This window comes from Trichomycterus rosablanca, chromosome 17 (assembly GCF_030014385.1).
Source record: "Trichomycterus rosablanca isolate fTriRos1 chromosome 17, fTriRos1.hap1, whole genome shotgun sequence".
NCBI lineage: Eukaryota > Metazoa > Chordata > Actinopteri > Siluriformes > Trichomycteridae > Trichomycterus > Trichomycterus rosablanca.
In genome coordinates, this window is record NC_086004.1 from 10,308,557 (window position 1) to 10,325,468 (window position 16,912).

The window sequence follows — 16,912 nt, forward strand, 5'->3', positions numbered from 1 at the left end:
AAGGCATCTCAAATTGGACGTGGACAGTCTGAGCAGCTAATGACCACATGAAATCCCACCTTTTTCAGTAAGAATCAGTCCAGATTTAAATCTTTGAATCAGTACCGAAACTTTACAATGAATAAAGCAGTAATGAGGAAATCTCTCCCTTTCTTGCTGTTCTTCAATGGTCAGGACCACCACAGAGCAGGTATTACTTAGGTGGTGAATGATTCTCAGCACTGCAGTGACACTGACATGGTGGTGGTGTGTTAGTGTGCGTTGGGCTGGTATGAGTGGATAAGACACAGCAATGCTGCTGGAGTTTTTAAATACCGTGTCCACTCACTGTCCACTCTATTAGACATTCCTACCTAGTTGGTCCACCTTGTAGATGTAAAGTCAGAGACGATCGCTCATCTATTGCTGCTGTTTGAGTTGGTCATCTTCTAGACCTTCATCAATGGTCACAGGACGCTGCCTATGGGGCGCTGTTGACCGAATGTTTTTGAATGGTGAACTATTCTCAGTCCCGCAGTGACAGTGAGGTGTTTAAAAACTCCAGCAGCGCTGCTGTGTCTTATCCACTCATACCAGGGTAAAACACACTAACACACCACCACCATGTCAGTGTCACTGCAGTGCTGAGAATGATCCACCACCCAAATAATACCTGCTCTGTAGTGGTCCTGGGAAAGTCCTGACCATTGAAGAACAGCATGAAAGGGGGCTAACAAAGCATGCATGAGAAACAGATGGACTACAGTCAGTAATTGTAGAACTACAAAGTGCTTTTATATGGTAAGTGGAGCTGATAAAATGGACAATGTGTGTAGAAACAAGGAGGTGGTTTTAATGTTATGGCTGATCAGTGTATATATTTATGTGTTAAGGGACAATTTGTTTTAATGTAATTTTTAAGAGGCTGTGATGTAATGTAGATTTTTATTTTTAGTTGAAGGAAACAGAACACCTAAAGGTCCATATCAAAGTCGTCGAAGAGAAGGTAAAACCATTCATCCAGACACAAACGTTACACATTTGTTTGTAATACTTTCATGAACGCAGTTCTTTGTGCAGAATGAAAAACTATTGCATGAGAGGAACTGTGCTGAGGATCGGGTGGCAAAACTCAAAAGAGCAAACACAGACATCAGGGTGAGCGCTTCTCCAACAAGAATGCACTGTTCTGTTCTAATAGGTTCTAATTTCTTGCTAAAATATCAGTACGTGTTTACCCATTGCAGGAAGAACTGGAAGAAATGCAGGTGTTGCTGAAACTAAAAGAAAGTGAAATTTCCAAGGCAAGTGTACAAAGTTTTAATTGTGTATACTAAAGCATGTCCAGTTCATAATATATGATGAACCAAAACATTATGACCACCCCCAAAAGGTGCATGGCAATCCCTTTTTTGTTACATTTGTCCATGTGATGTCAGGGATTTATTAAATGTTAGTAGTTTTTCGTAGTATGCATGTTGAATACAGCAGATATGATCAGCGTAAAGACCCAAGTGACATTGATAAGTACCTTCAAAATAGCAAGAGGTGCTATTTTGGTGAGTACCCACAGACAGTGGTCTGAGGAGAGACAAGCCATGAACTACTGCATGTTGTTGGGAGGCCAAGACTCATTAATGCCATGGATCTAAATGCATTGGCATCTGGTATGAACCAAAAGAAGAGCTACTGTGGCTCAAATTGCAGATAATTTTAATTCTGCTAATGAGGTAAATGTCATAAAACAGTCAGTAAATTTTATTTATATAGCACATTCAAGACTAAAGTGATTTATAATAAAAAGACAAAAAAAGATTTCCACGTTCCATCCACTGCGTCCAAATACAAATGTTCCAAATGTATACATTAAAAACAACAATGTACAGTCCTCAATCCACAGTTCAATGGCTTAACGGCTGTTGAATGTTAATCCATAAAAGTGTGTTATAAGCTTAGTTTTAAGATCAAAGATGGAGCATGTGAAGTGTCACTTGGGAGACCATTTCAATGTGCACCGAACCCTTCTGTGTATGGGGCTGCAGAGTCACAGACAAGGCAAAGGAGCCATTGCTAACTCCAGTGGAAGAAAGATGACTGGTCAGCCAAGAGATGGCACCTTGCAACGTACAGAAGTACAGGACCTGCTGGTACCACATACCACAGGGCTCCTAAAGATGTAACATAGTCAGTGTCTCAGCAGGTCAGAGGTTTTGACAGCATATCAGGTGGGTGGTCCTAATGTTTTGGCTCATCCGTGTATAATCCACATTGAAAAGTGTTCAAGTCATTCCCCAGTTATTTCATTAGAACTGTGTGTATATATAGGGATTGTATTTCATTCTGTTAGATTAACACTAATGTATTTGTTTACTTATACTACTTCAAGCTGAACTTAACCAAACTGTGAATGTTAATATTTTAGAAAAACATCACATTGCAAAAGCTAACGGACACATATCTGGAGTACAACCGAATTACAGAGGTACGTGTTCCAGTTATTTATACTGATGATTTGTAAGATACACCGTTTAGCCATAACATTAAAACCTTCTCCTTGTTTCAACACTCACTGTCCATTTTATCAGCTCCACTTACCATATAGAAGCACTTTGTAGTTCTATAATTACTGACTGTAGTCCATCTGTTTCTCTACATACTTTTTAGTCTGTTTTCACCCTGTCCAAAGACATGCAAGTGAGGTAAATTGGAGATACAAAATCGTCCATGACTGTGTTCGATATAACCTTGTGAACTGATGAACCTTGTGTAATGAGTAACTACCGTTCCTGTCATGAATGTAACCAAAGAGTGTAAAACATGATGTTAAAATCCTAATATACAGTACAAACAAACTGAAGTACTATGGCAATCTCTAATAATCTGCTTATTACCAGTGTCAAGATGTGTCTGATGGCTAGTCTGCAACCCCTGTTGGCAGACGTGATTGTCGTGCCACTAGAGGCCGCCAGAATGCACAGGGGTATTAACTAAGTTCAACATTGTGACTATGCTGCTTAACAAATTTTAAACTGCATAAACACACCAATGGACAGAATATCCTCATATGGACCAGACTACTATCCACTAGAAGTTCTCCAACCACTAGAAGTTACTTGAACAATTTATTACTGTAACAATTTATTATTATAACTAGAGATGCATGAGTACCGATACTGGTATCGAGTATTTGCCCGATACCGCGCTCATTAACTTGTACTCATACTCGCAAACGAGGCTCCGATATTAAACATCCGATATCGTGTGCCTAGTGCACGTTGCTGCGTTATGCCTAGTTCACACTACACGATTTTTGCCCTGATTTTCGCTCGACGACTGGTCAGCGCTAGATTTGCCGGCTCGGGACCAACTCGGCGTTCGCTCGGCGATCAAAACTCGGCTCTCGCTCGCTAAGTGTGAACTATCCAACAACTCCATCCGACCGGCTCGCTGAGTGCTCAAGTTTTCTAGCACGTCAGATATCTGATCTGAGATGTGCGACTGGGAATGAGTGACATGTCGAACAGCCAATGAGAATGCAGGATACGGTGTGAGGGGAAACGCAGGAGAGGAGTATAAACAGGTGGGACAGGGGGATAATATAGTTTATGTAAGAATACACCGGCACACACACGGTTTACAGTATTTCTGACCTGATCGTTCTCTACAAAACATAACAACAAAACACCAACATTGCAAAAATATTTATTAACCTCCAACTCACTACAGAACAATCCATGCTATTCGTGTTGCCAAATCCACTCAGATTCATTTTTTTTTCCTCCTTGATTTCATCACATCAGCGCACAAACACTTTGATCACTCGCTACTTGTTGACGTGCATTTTTGGACGTGGTATCATTAAACTTCTCGTCACTTCTCACGTGTGTTTTTGTTTAAAAAAAAAACGGTATTCTCAATGGGTATTGGTATCGGTATCGGTATCGGCAAGTACAAAAATACATGTACTTGTACTTGTACTCGGTTGGGAAAAAATGGTATCGATGCATCCCTAATTATAACTGACTGGCTTCTTTGTCAATCCAACTAGTTAAATAGAGCACAGAAAATCTGTAAAATCACCCAGCTCTGCAAAAATAAATAAATAATTAAACTTTTTGTTTTGCTTTTTGTTTCTCTGAAGGGTCTGCAGTTTGATTTGAAGAGATTACAAGAGCAATCAAAGCAAGTGATTTTGAGGTAAATGCCAGCAAGGACTTTGTATTAATGGCAAATTAAGTAAAATTATTGATAAGCATTATATTATTGATCCTGTATTATTATACTTGGTGCACTGAAGCACTGTTCCTGTGTTAGTTGTGCAGAATAAATAACGCAGTTTGCTTCTGTATGGCAGGTTTGATAAGTGTCCTGTGAGTAACTCTGGCCTGAAAAGTGGTTACATCCCCAACTACTACTCATTACATCATGAAATGCTAGAGGCTCAGCCGGTAAGGCTTTAGACACATTTAACACAAGAAAATTTCTGCATTCAGTGTTTAATATTGTTTGGCCAGGACATTGTTTTGGAGCTTAAAGCAATGATCATTTACATTACAGTTGCAATAACAGACATTAAAAACTCTTAACATGTTATTCCCTTTGGTATTAGAGTGCATGTACAGATGGAAACAGTGGCTTAGGGCCTGAGATTCAGACTCCTTCCTCTTCAAGGAGAGGCTACCAGAATATAATTGACAAGATCACATCTGCAGACCTCAAACAGGTCCTTCATGCACCATACATCAGTAAAAGGGTAAAAAATGTATTTAAAATGCTTTATCAATAAAAGCTGCTAGGCATATAGCATATAGCATTGTAAAATGATGTATTTATTTTTTAGGATGCTTTTACAACCAAAATACTACAGTGCCAGCAGGACAAGACACGGGAGACAAGCTCCAAAAGAATAATGACAATGTAAGGAATTATCACTGTTTAAAAGTAATTTTGGGGTGAAGTGGGACATTGCTTGAAGTTACACACTTAACCTTGATCCTCTGTATCAGTGTAAATATATGAAAATTGTTAATTTATCTTAACAAAAAGATAATTTAAAGTTAAAGTTAATTCAAATAATTAGATTTTTTATATGAATTATTGTTATTTATACATGTACACTGATCAGCCATAACATTAAAACCACCTTCTTGTTTCTACACTCACTGTCCATTTTATCAGCTCTGCTTACCATATAAAAGCACTTTGTAGTTCTACAATTACTGACTGTAGTCCATCTGTTTCTCTGCATGCTTTGTTAGCCCCCTTTCATGCTGTTCTTCAATGGTCAGGACTCTCCCAGGACCACCACAGAGCAGGTATTGAGGTGGTGGATCATTCTCAGCACTGCATTGACACTGACATGGTGGTGGTGTGTTAGTGTGTGTTGTGCTGGTATGAGTGGATAAGACACAGCAATGCTGATGGAGTTTTTAAACACCTCACTGTCACTGCTGGACTGAGAATAGTCCACAAACCCAAAACATCCAGCCAACAGCACCTCATGGGAAGCGTCCTGTGACCACTGATGAGGGTCTAGAAGGTGACCAACTCAAACAGCAGCAATAGATGAGCGATCGTCTCTGACTTTACATCTACAAGGTGGACCAACTAGGTAGGAGTGTCTAATAGAGTGGACAGTGAGTGGACACGGTATTTAAAACACACACTAACACACTACCACCATGTCAGTGTCACTGCAGTGCTGAGAATGATCCACCACCTAAATAATACCTGCTCTGTGGTGGTCCTGTGGGGGATCCTGACCATTAAAGAACAGGGTGAAAGCAGGCTAAAAAAAGTATGTAGAGAAATAGATGGACTACAGTCAGCAACTGTAGAACTTCAAAGTGCTCCTATATGGTAAGTGGTGATAAAATGGACAGTGAATGTAGAAACAAGGAGGTGGTTTTAATGTTATGGCTGATCAGTGTATTTCATTATAAAATATTAATTATTATTAAAAAAAATTTATAGGGCACAGCAGTCTGTTACACTTCACAGGCATTCTACAAACTTATAAAGAAGAATGTGTACATGTGTAAATGTGTACAGAGATTCGAATGTTATTGTGGTTGCAGTCTAAGAGAGCTGGAGCAGCCACAGCCCGTGTGTGACCAGCATCAGGAGCACAGACTGACCCAAACAACCCGGCAGACGAAGGAGGTACACAAAGCTGTGACCTGGTGGAAAGCTCTCAGGCCGGAGGGTGAGAGGAACTGTACCAAGGACACGACGGACAGAATCAGGGTGCTGGAGGCTGAGCTGATTGCTGCACAGCTCGAGGTGATGGTTCTGCAGGAAACACATTCAGGAGTTAGTTTGGATGTCCCGCTACTGTGTCCAGTAATGGAAAGGAAACACCATAGGACCACCACTGGCCAGCTAGAATTTGGGTGATGGTGCTTGTACAAGTGCATACACCCCATCAGCAATACTGATGTCTTTAGTTGTTGTGTGTGTTCTTTAGCAATAAGTACTGAAATGAGTAAATAAGTCTTCGTATTTTGGACAACATGACAATTCAGTATCTCACAACTACAAGGTGAACCTGTACATACCTGCCACTTTATTCTCCAGGTTGACTGGATCATCAGCCAGTCCACATAAAACATCATAATAGACTATTGGACATTGTTGTTGGTGCCATACAGGCTGGTTATGTCAGAAACTTGGATACAGTTAAGATTAAGGTACAGGTCTAGTAATCGGAGGGTTGCTGGTTCAAGCCGGTTCATTTACATTTACATTTTCAGCATTTAGCAGACGCTTTTATCCAAAGCGACTCACACAATGAGCAACTGAGGGTTAAGGGCCTTGCTCAGGGACCCAACAGTGGCAACTTGGTTGGTAGTAGTGGGGCTTGAACCGGCAACCTTCTGTTTACTAGTCCAGTACCTTAACCACTGAGCTATCACTGGTTCAAGGCGAACATGTATGTGAATCCTTTGAGATGTGTTTTAGTACTATTATTTATTTCCAAAATAGTTATTTACCTAGTTACTGTAACCCTCTACTCTAAAAAAATTTTTTGGTTTATGGTTACTTCAGGTCCAGAAAGGTAAAAAGGAGCTCCAGAATGTTCAGGTCCTGACTGAGAGGAAGGATTGTGCAGTCCAGACAGAGCAGATGGGAGATGAGAGCAGAGATGAAGCAGAGAAACAACACACGGCTGCAGAGAAGGTGCTGGAGTCTCTGAGAAAGGTGGAGGTGATGGTGGAAAGGGCATTGCAGGCTGCTGAGGTGCTTACTGAAAGTGAGAGGATGATAAAGGATAGGATGAAGATGATTGGTCACAGGGTGGAGGAAGCTATCTGCAGAGCAACGGTTACAGAGAACCAGATGAGCACACTGGAGGCCCAGGTTGCCCGTACACTGGTATGTGCTTAAGCCTATTGCAGCATTTTAGCATTGTCAAACTTATGATTTGGTAGCACTAACTCAAATATAACAGCCAAAAGTATGTGGACATCTGACCATGAGCTTTAATGTGGAGTGCCTCCCATTGGGGCGATAACAGCTGCCCTTTCTGGGAGGGCTTTTCACCATTGTAAGTCTTTGGGAATTTGTGCTCATTTTGTAAAAAGAACATATATGAGATCAGGCATTGGGAAGGTTTTTAATTGTTTTAATGCAAATCCAACATGGCAAACCATTCTTTGAGCCCACTTGTGCATTGGGTGTTGTCATCCTTTCCATACCCGATTCTCTAGAACCTTGAATATGAACCTTGAACCTGAACCCTTCCAAGGGTTTGAAAAACCCTGTACTAGATGATGGTGTGATCTATCATTCAGTCTAATGGCACTGTGTTAACACCTTCCAGTTGACTCTTGGCATTACGCATGGTGATCGTTGGCCGGTGAGCAAGCAGCTGCTCTGTCATGGAAACCATGAAGCTTCTAAAGAGAAAGTCTAGAACTAATATTTGGAACTCGGCACTCCGAGTTGGTCCTGTTTTGTGAGCTTACATGACTCATCACAGTTGACTTGCTGCAGCTCTGGTTGAAAACTGTCAAAAACTGACTTGTTTAAAACGTAGCGGTAAAATATGCTAGCACACCAGTATACATCGTGAATACATCGTATCGAATCTCAGCTCTGCCATCCGGCTGGGCTGGGCGGCCACATGAACAATGATTGGCTGTTGTTCACAGGGTGGGAAAAACCGGAACAGGGTTCCTCATAACTGGTGCAATTACGACCTCTGCTGGCTGATTGATGGCATCTGCGCAGAATTGAGGAATAATGCTGCTCAGGGTGTGGCTCTCCGTGCACAAGGCTGACCCGCATATGAACTCACCTCATGCAGGTAAAAAGATGCAGTCAGTACTACACACGTGTCGGAGGGGGCGTGTGTCAGTTGCGAAGCTCCTCAGTCAGCAGTGGAGGGTTGTATTGGTAGAGGTGAAGCTTAACACAATCAGGGTAACTGGATACAACTAGATTAGGGGAGAAAATGACTGTTAAAAGTCATGAAGTTCAGTGCAACTAATTCTGATTCCTCTGTGTATGGAAATTGCTTTGTTCTGTTTTTGATTTAATGCATCTGTTAGCAATTGGTGTGGCAGAACCACAACCCAACAACTATAAGAAAAGAAAAGGGTTTTATTCTTGTCTGCAGAGAAGACTGGCACTGACAGAGTCTCACAAAGAAGCTCTTCCATTAGTGACTTTGTAGGTCAGTGGAAGATTCCACCGAGATTTCTTAGCTAGAACAGAGGAACTAGTCTAAACCAGCTAGAACTAGGTTTTGGAGGTCATGCAATGTAATTCATGCACTTCTTGTCACGTAAACCACTTTCCAATAACATTCCATTGTAGCTGTATTCTTGGAATATTGGAATATGACTACTGGCAATCATGCCCTAAATATATCAACATGTTCAAATAGGGATGTAACGATACACCACAAGACAGTTAAAAATCGGTGCACATGTGCCACGATTCGAGTCGGTTATTCATTTAAGATGAATCGATATTCACTTTAAACAGTAGAGTGCACTGGTGCTATTCAACTTGCCTGGTTGACAGCACTTCACAAAGTTGCCAGGTAGGGGAGTTTCCAGCCAAATGTATTTATGTGAGGATACTTTTTTATTTGTATTATTCACTTATTTATATAATGTTCATTTATTTATATAATGTTGTACCTACTTCAGAAATAAAAGGGCATTCATTATTTAGATGAATAAAAGATAAGCACAAATACAGTATTTTATTGTATTTTTTTAAGAGAAATAAAGGGAAACTTTGTCATAATTTGTATTCAATTTAATTTTGTTTTAAAAAAAAAAGGGAAAAAATCGTATCGTGAACCCAGTATCGTGAATCGTAGCGCGTTGTGGGTAGAGTGTATCGTTACATCCCTAGTTCTAAGTATTCATAATACATTTAGCATTGATTAACATTTATCTCCTACAGGAAGAGTTCACACTTATTGTACTGAACCACACTAACAGAGCAATCGAACCAAAGCTGACGAGTATAAACAGAACCTTAAAGTAGTTTACATACTGTACTTTTGGCCTTGAAAACGTGTTCTTGAATACCAGTGTGTACAGCTTTAAATTAATTTTTGAAAGCCTTATTTCAAATAATCTGTTTTGAGTGATTTAACAATTGTATTACTTAAGTCATCAGATGTATCTGCAACCCCTGATGAAGCTGATGTCAGGCAACCAGAAGTTTGCAGGAACATGACTGAGCCTGGCAGCCAAAGCTCGTCGTCTGCAACAAAGGGTAAAGATGAATTTCTTTTCACATAGTCCAGAATCTCTGCCCACATAAGATGTCCTATATATTGCTTCAGTGTACTGTTATTTTTTTTTTTTTTACAATTCGTCCTCTTCCTACTGTATCCTCAGGGGCTCTGTGGCTTCCTTCAAGCCTCTTAAATCAAAGTGGGAGGATTACTCCTCCTGCATTTATCTTGGTTTAACACACTGGATAGGATTACGAGAATCATACAGTAGTACCTAGTATTCATTTTATATTACAGTGTGTGTGCTGTTCCAATCTATGTCCGATCGATTTAAATTGCAAGATAGGAACTCCATTTAAGTTCAAGAATATTGAAGAAATCTCAAGAGTAATTAAAGCAAACAGGATGCACTTTACCAAAGAATTTTCAATTCGGCACGGTGGCTCGTTGGGTAGCACTGTCGCCTCACAGCAAGAAGGTTCTGGGTTTGATCCCCAGACGGGGCGGTCCAGGTCCTTTCTGTGCGGTTTGCATGTTCTCCCCGTGTCTGCGTGGGTTTCCTCCGGGAGCTCCGGTTTCCTCCCACAGTCCAAAAACATGCAGTCAGGTTAATTGGAGACACTGAATTGCCCTATAGGTGAATGGGCGTGTGTGTGTGTGTGTGAATGAGTGTCTGCCCTGCGATGACCCTAATTGGATGAGCAGTTAAGAAAGTGAGTGAGTGTTTTCAATTCGACATTATGGTTAATTCAGTAAAGATTCATAGGTAAAAATTACCATTATATCCTTTCTAAATCAACCATAAACGCAGCACAAAGATGAGATCTTCAGCTTTTCAATCTTATCATGTAACTGTTGGTTTCCTTGTTTTACCATGGCGTGATAGGCAGTGTTATTTGCTTTGCAAATTAGCAGGTAAATGAAATACAACATGTAGGTTCTGTATTGTAGCAGCTACAATAGAGATCCTTTCGGGTGGATGTTTTTTTGTTGCCACACAATTTGTCAGTATACATTTTACATAAATCACTATTAAAAATGGGGGTGGCCTGACAGCAAAAAGGTCTTGGGTTCGAATCCCAGGTGTATACAAGATTTTCAACAGTCGAACAGTCAAATGCTATTATAAGTGTGTGGTGCTGCTGTTTGTCACTTTACAGTGGCATGTTGGGAATCATAGAAAAGTTTGAGACAAGACCAAGCTTACTCTAATCCTATGTAGAAAATTCCATTCAACCTAAACATGAGGCCAACATTACAAAAACAAAATTTTTGTTGGTTACGTCTTATTCATTTATTAAACATTATTAAAAAAATAATACAGAACAGAATAGAAAGCCTTCATTGGTCATATTTACATTTACGCATGTACAGTACAATGTTTTTTCTGCATATTTCTGCTTGCTTGAAGGCTGGGGTCAGAGTGCAGGATTTTTCTGCTTTCTGCTTTTACATCCAAGATTTTACCAAGCCATAGACCCAAACAAAGAAATAATGTACCATTGCATTGGATGCAGCTTTTGCAAGTGAAACCCACACTTTTTAAATGCATTTTCTTTCTTTTTCTCCTGATTTGTAGTGTGTCTAATTTTTACCCAATTGCGTTATGCTTCCTCTCTACTGGTGCTGACCTCCACCCCGATTGTGGAGAGCGAACTGACACACGCACCGTCTGACATGTGAGCAGTAGTTGACTGCATCTTTTCACCTGCACGAGGCGAGTTCATATGCGGGTCAGCCTTGTGCACGGAGAGCCACACCCTGATCAGCATTATTCCTCGACTCGGATGGCATCAACCAGCCAGCAGAGGTCGTAACTGCATCGGTTATGAGGTCCCTATCTGGCTCCCTCCCTGGATGAACAACAGCCAAACATTGTTCATATAGCCGCCCAGCCCAGCCGGATGGCAGAGCCGAGATTCGATAAGATGTATTCAAAATCCCAGCTCTTATCTGGTGTGCTAGTGTATTTTACCGCTGCGCCACGTGAGGGCCTGTGAAACCCACACTTTTGATCTAAATCTGCAATAGTCCCATTTTAAAGAAATTTTCTACCATATGTTTAGCACATAAGTGGGATGCTTGGGTGGTGCAGCTAAAGTACGCTAGCTCACTACTGCTTAGATTTGGGGATCTGGGTTTGAATCTCAGCTGTTCTTTTGGAATGGTTGAAACTGCCTAGTCACTGGAAGTCCCAAGCCCGGATAGAAATAATAGAGTTGCGTCAGGAAGGGCATCTGACATAAAAGCTGTGCCAATTCTGGTATGTGGACCTGAGCCAGGTTGATAGCACAGCTGAGATTCAAATTTGACAGCTCAAGCTTATGGGTTTTTTAATAAGTGGGCTATTATGGGCTATTTTAATAACAACACTTTTCATACAGGTTTACTGTATTGGTGTACAAACTAGCGGTAGCTTTTCTGTTACTATTAATGTTTTGTTTGCACCCCTCCTGCCTGTCCATTAGTAGAACGGGGCAACTACTGACAAAATGGACCATTCACAGTGGACCATTCTTAGAAGTATACATACCAAGTGCACTAAAATGGTCAGTTGATGTTACAACATGATATTTTATTGATATAAAATATTTTAAACCTGTAGCCTAATCTGTTTAAAGCTGTTGGATTAAGCTTAGAAATTCACCTCAGCACATTACACAAGCAGCACAACTTGCCGCTTACCCTGTTGGAGTCTTCTGATGGACAAAAGGATGATCCTGTTTGATCTTGCCGACCAATGATAGAGGCTCCTTTCTTGCATAAATTATGATAATCATTTTTCCAGTCTGAGTTTTTATTTATCCTCTCTGTGAAATAAATAACTGTGAGATATGAACATGGGGTCATGTGAGTAAGTATTTCAAAGTTCCAGGGTGGCAAATGACCATCAATTTTCTACTCAGCTAAAAGTAATAACAACACAAGGGCCACGTGCAGCGTGTCGTGCGTTCTCAGCCTGATGATTAAGCGCTTCATGTAAATGGTTGCCAGGTTATTGTTGCCCGTAGATATGGAGGCAGAGTGAGAGGAAGCAAAAGCATAAAAAAAGAAGTATGGAAAACCAGACGGCCAATCATACGTCCGATCCTGCTGTAGTACGTCATAGCAAAGGACAGGCTGGCTTTTTATTGCTTTGTAACACTTGATTTACATGTCAGCTCAGTGAGATGCAAATAAGACAGTGTGCCTCTTTGTAACTGCTTCTCTTTAAACAGGTGGCTTGCTTTTGTGCGCAGGAGCTGAGGATCATATCCAAGAGGTAAGAGCTCTATTTGTGGCATTTTTTTTGCAATGCTATATCATATAGTTTGTATAGATACAAATTGTGCTAGAATCAGTTGCTATTATGGATCCTGGTTGGAATAAAACAATTCCTGGGCTAGGTGATTTCAATTTGAAACATCTGGAAGAAAGTAGCACAAATTCCTCTCTGTCTATTACAATCAACAGAGACGGTTGTTACGCAGCATTGCTGGCATTTTTTTATGTTTCATAATTCCTATTAACTAATACTACTGGGCACCAGGTAACAACAAGCTAATTAAGAGTCCCCCCCAACATTAGAATGACCCGTCAGTCCATAATAGGAAACAACTGGGCTAGACATTTAGATTAAATATTGAAGTTTTGAGCATGTGTGTCTAATTTCAGTCTGGTTTCCAGTGAGAAATCCTCTGTACTCTGAATGTTTATCTCTTGGCAAAGCCTTTTCTGGGCAACATGGTAAGGACCCACTTTGTAAAGGCTTGGCACCAGGTTAACATGTATGTGCAGAGCCTCAAAGTCTAAAACTTCCAGTTGTTTCTACATTACTTCCATGAAGAAGATGCAAGTTGCATCTTGTGCAGTGCAGTGTGTAATGATAGACTATTTATTTTTAAGGTGGAATCATGCCCAACTATTCTTCACTTGGTCTTTCTTATTAAAGAAAAAGCAGGGTAAAAACGGGCCTGACGTGGTACAGAGGACACCCTCATTTTTCAGCTGCGGCTTGCTGGAGTGTCAGGAAAGAGAGCGCGAGGCAGTAGCTGCCCAGAGAGGAACAAAAAGCCTTCTCCTTAAATGGTCAAAGCTCCCAGGAGTCAAATGGAGGCTGGTGCAGGGAAAATAAGTCAGGGAAAGGAAAAGACAGAGTGTTTAAGTTTTGAGGAGTGCTGAAGTTACGGAGAGGAGGGGGGAGCAGCTGGAATCAGGAGAGTTTAGTGAAAGTAGGGAACCGGTGAAGTTTGTAATGCCAACAGGATTTTCAGGTACAGTCCATATCTATTGATTTTTTTTATATAGATGTTTGCATGAGTGCAAGAGTGAAGTTCCTTGTATAGCTGAGCTTTAAAACAAGTGATTGTTGATAGGAATGTTTTTAAATTCTCATTTATGGATGAGGTATTGGTTAACAAACGTGCTGTAGATGATTGAAGCTTTCATAGCTACATTTCAACTGTAATAGATTCTGTTATTCAAAGCTGAACTGTGTGCTGTTCCTTGATGTAGCATGTATACATGTAAATGTATTATTTATTATGATTTATAATTTGCACCTGCTTTTTACATAGAATTTTCTACCTCAGACATATCTGCATAATTTTATACATACATAGTATTCCTATTCCTATGCTTATTTTACTGTAGAAGCACTTTTTAGTTCTACAATTACTGACTGTAGTCCATCTGTTTCTCTACATACCTTTTTAGCCTGCTTTCACCCTGTTCTTCAATGGTCAGCACCCCCACAGGACCACTACAGAGCAAGTATTATTTAGGTGGTGGATGATTGTCAGCACTGCAGTGACACTGACATGGTGGTGGTGTGTTAGTGTGTGTTGTGCTGGTATGAGTGGATAAGACACAGCAATGCTAATGGAGTTTTAAAATGCCGTGTCCACTCACTTTCCACTCTATTGGACACTCCTACCTAGTTGGTCCACCTTGTAGGTGTAAGGTCAGAGACGATTGCTCATCTATTACTGCTGTTTGAGTTGGTCACCTTCTAGACCTTCATCAGTGGCTGAAGGTTTTTGGTTGGTGGACTATTCTCAATCCAGCAGTGACAGTGTGGTGTTTAAAAACTCTTATCCACTCATACCAGCACAACACACACTAACACACCACCACCATGTCAGTGTCAATGCAGTGCTGAGAATGATCCACCACCCAAATAATACCTGCTCTGTAGTGGTCCTGACCATTGAAGAACAGCATGAAATGGGGCTAACAAAGCATGCAGAGAAACAGATGGACTACAGTCAGTAATTGTAGAACTACAAAGTGCTTTTATATGGTAAGTGGAGCTGATAACATGGACAGTAAGTGTAGAAACAAGGAGGTGGTTTTAATGTTATGGCTGATCATTGTATATGTAAATAGTTGTAATTATTATATTAACCATAGATATGTAAGTTGACTGTTGTTAGTTAATGATGCTACTATTTGCACTTCTGGTAGATGCTAACTGCATTTCGTTGACTAACTGTACTGAGCAATGACTAAGTTGAATCTATCTAAATGTAGTTTTATAGGCAGTTGAGATAAACATGGTTTGCTCAGCTTGTTTTTGCTGATCATTTATTTATGACAAGGCTTTAGGTGGTGCACACCTGTCTTACATTGGTTGTCACAGTTTCATTTCTGCTCTGTCTCTGCTCTTTGTACACCCAATATTTTAATAATTTGCCTAGCTGCAGCCAACTTACATAACCAAGGGGCTATGTAACTTTCTCATGCAGCCTTTGCGAAAGCTTTGCCGTCAAGCGACTGTGAGACTGCTGCGGATCTCGAGGGACCCGGCAGCCGGATGACCCCTCATGTCCTCTCTAGATTTATTTTCTTCTGAGAGCGGAACTTTTCTGAACGAAAGCCTGCTAAGAATAGCTTCAGTCAATGAGAAGATCATTCACATTAACCAGAGCAAACACACAAACGCGGATGCACTGGGGGATTTGATCACAATGCTGTATTCACATGTGTCATGCTCAGCAGGTTAACATGCTGTTGCATGCAGACTCTGTGGTCATGCAAAACGATGCTTTTGTATACCGTGGGTAATGTGAGTCCTGGTAATTAGACAAAGCTTTGCCTTAGTCACAGGTGAATAACGCTAGAGTTTTCAATAATAATTTCGTATGTTATTGCTCTTAACTTGGAAAATGTCACATCTGTCCGATTTTTGTTGGAAATAAGGATGTTTTAAGCCTGACAGCCTAAATCTTGTGAATAGAAATCACAGCAGAAACCCCATGTCTGGATAAGTTGGGACAAAACTCTGTCATTTGTTAGTATTCTTGAAATTTTATTTCCCTGACAAAAGTGCAAAGAAAAGTTTTCCACTATGCTGATTGACCATATTTATTTATTTATAAGCAAGTTTAGATTTTGATGCTTGTAACACACTCGAATAAGTTGGGACAGAGACATGTTCACCCCTGTAATGCATCAATTTTTAAATGAATGACACTTTTTAATGGTTCAAGAACTGAGGATACTAATTGTTTAAGTTTTGCAAGTGGACTGGTTGCTCATTCTTGATGGAAGAATTTAGCGGCTCGACAGTCTGTGGTTGCCATTATCTAATTTTCCTCTTTATGATGCATGATACATTTTCAGTAAGACGGATCTGGACTGCAGGCAGGCCAGTCAAGCACATGCACTCTGTGTAAACAAAACCATGCTTTTTTTTTTTAGCATGTGCGTATTGTTTGCTATAAAAACTGACAACAACTTGATGGCAGCATCATGTCTCTCTAAAATCTTATTGTGTATACTTGTGTATACTTAAATCTTGTCTGATTTAGTGGCTGTATGCCAGTTGAATCCATCATAAAGCATGGCAGATATTGGGGCACTCAGGTGACGCAGTGCTAAACATGCTAGCACACCAGAGCTGAAGATGATTGGCCTCATTCGCAGGGAGGGTGCCGGCGGGGGTTCCTCATAACTGGCGCAAATACGACCTCTGCTGACTGATTAATGGCGTCTGAACAGAGACGGGGAATAATGAGGATCAGGGTGTGACTCTTTATACACAAAGCTGATCCACATATGAACTCTCCTTGTGCAGGTGAAAGAAAAGTGTAAAGAAAGTTTGTCTTTGTCTCTGTCCCAACTTTTTTTTATAATTAGAATTTTGATATTTTTTTGCATAATACCATTACGCTTATCATTGAAAATGGGCAGCACAGTGGCTTGGTGGGTGACACTGTCACCTCACAGCAAGAAGGTCCTGTGGTCCTGATT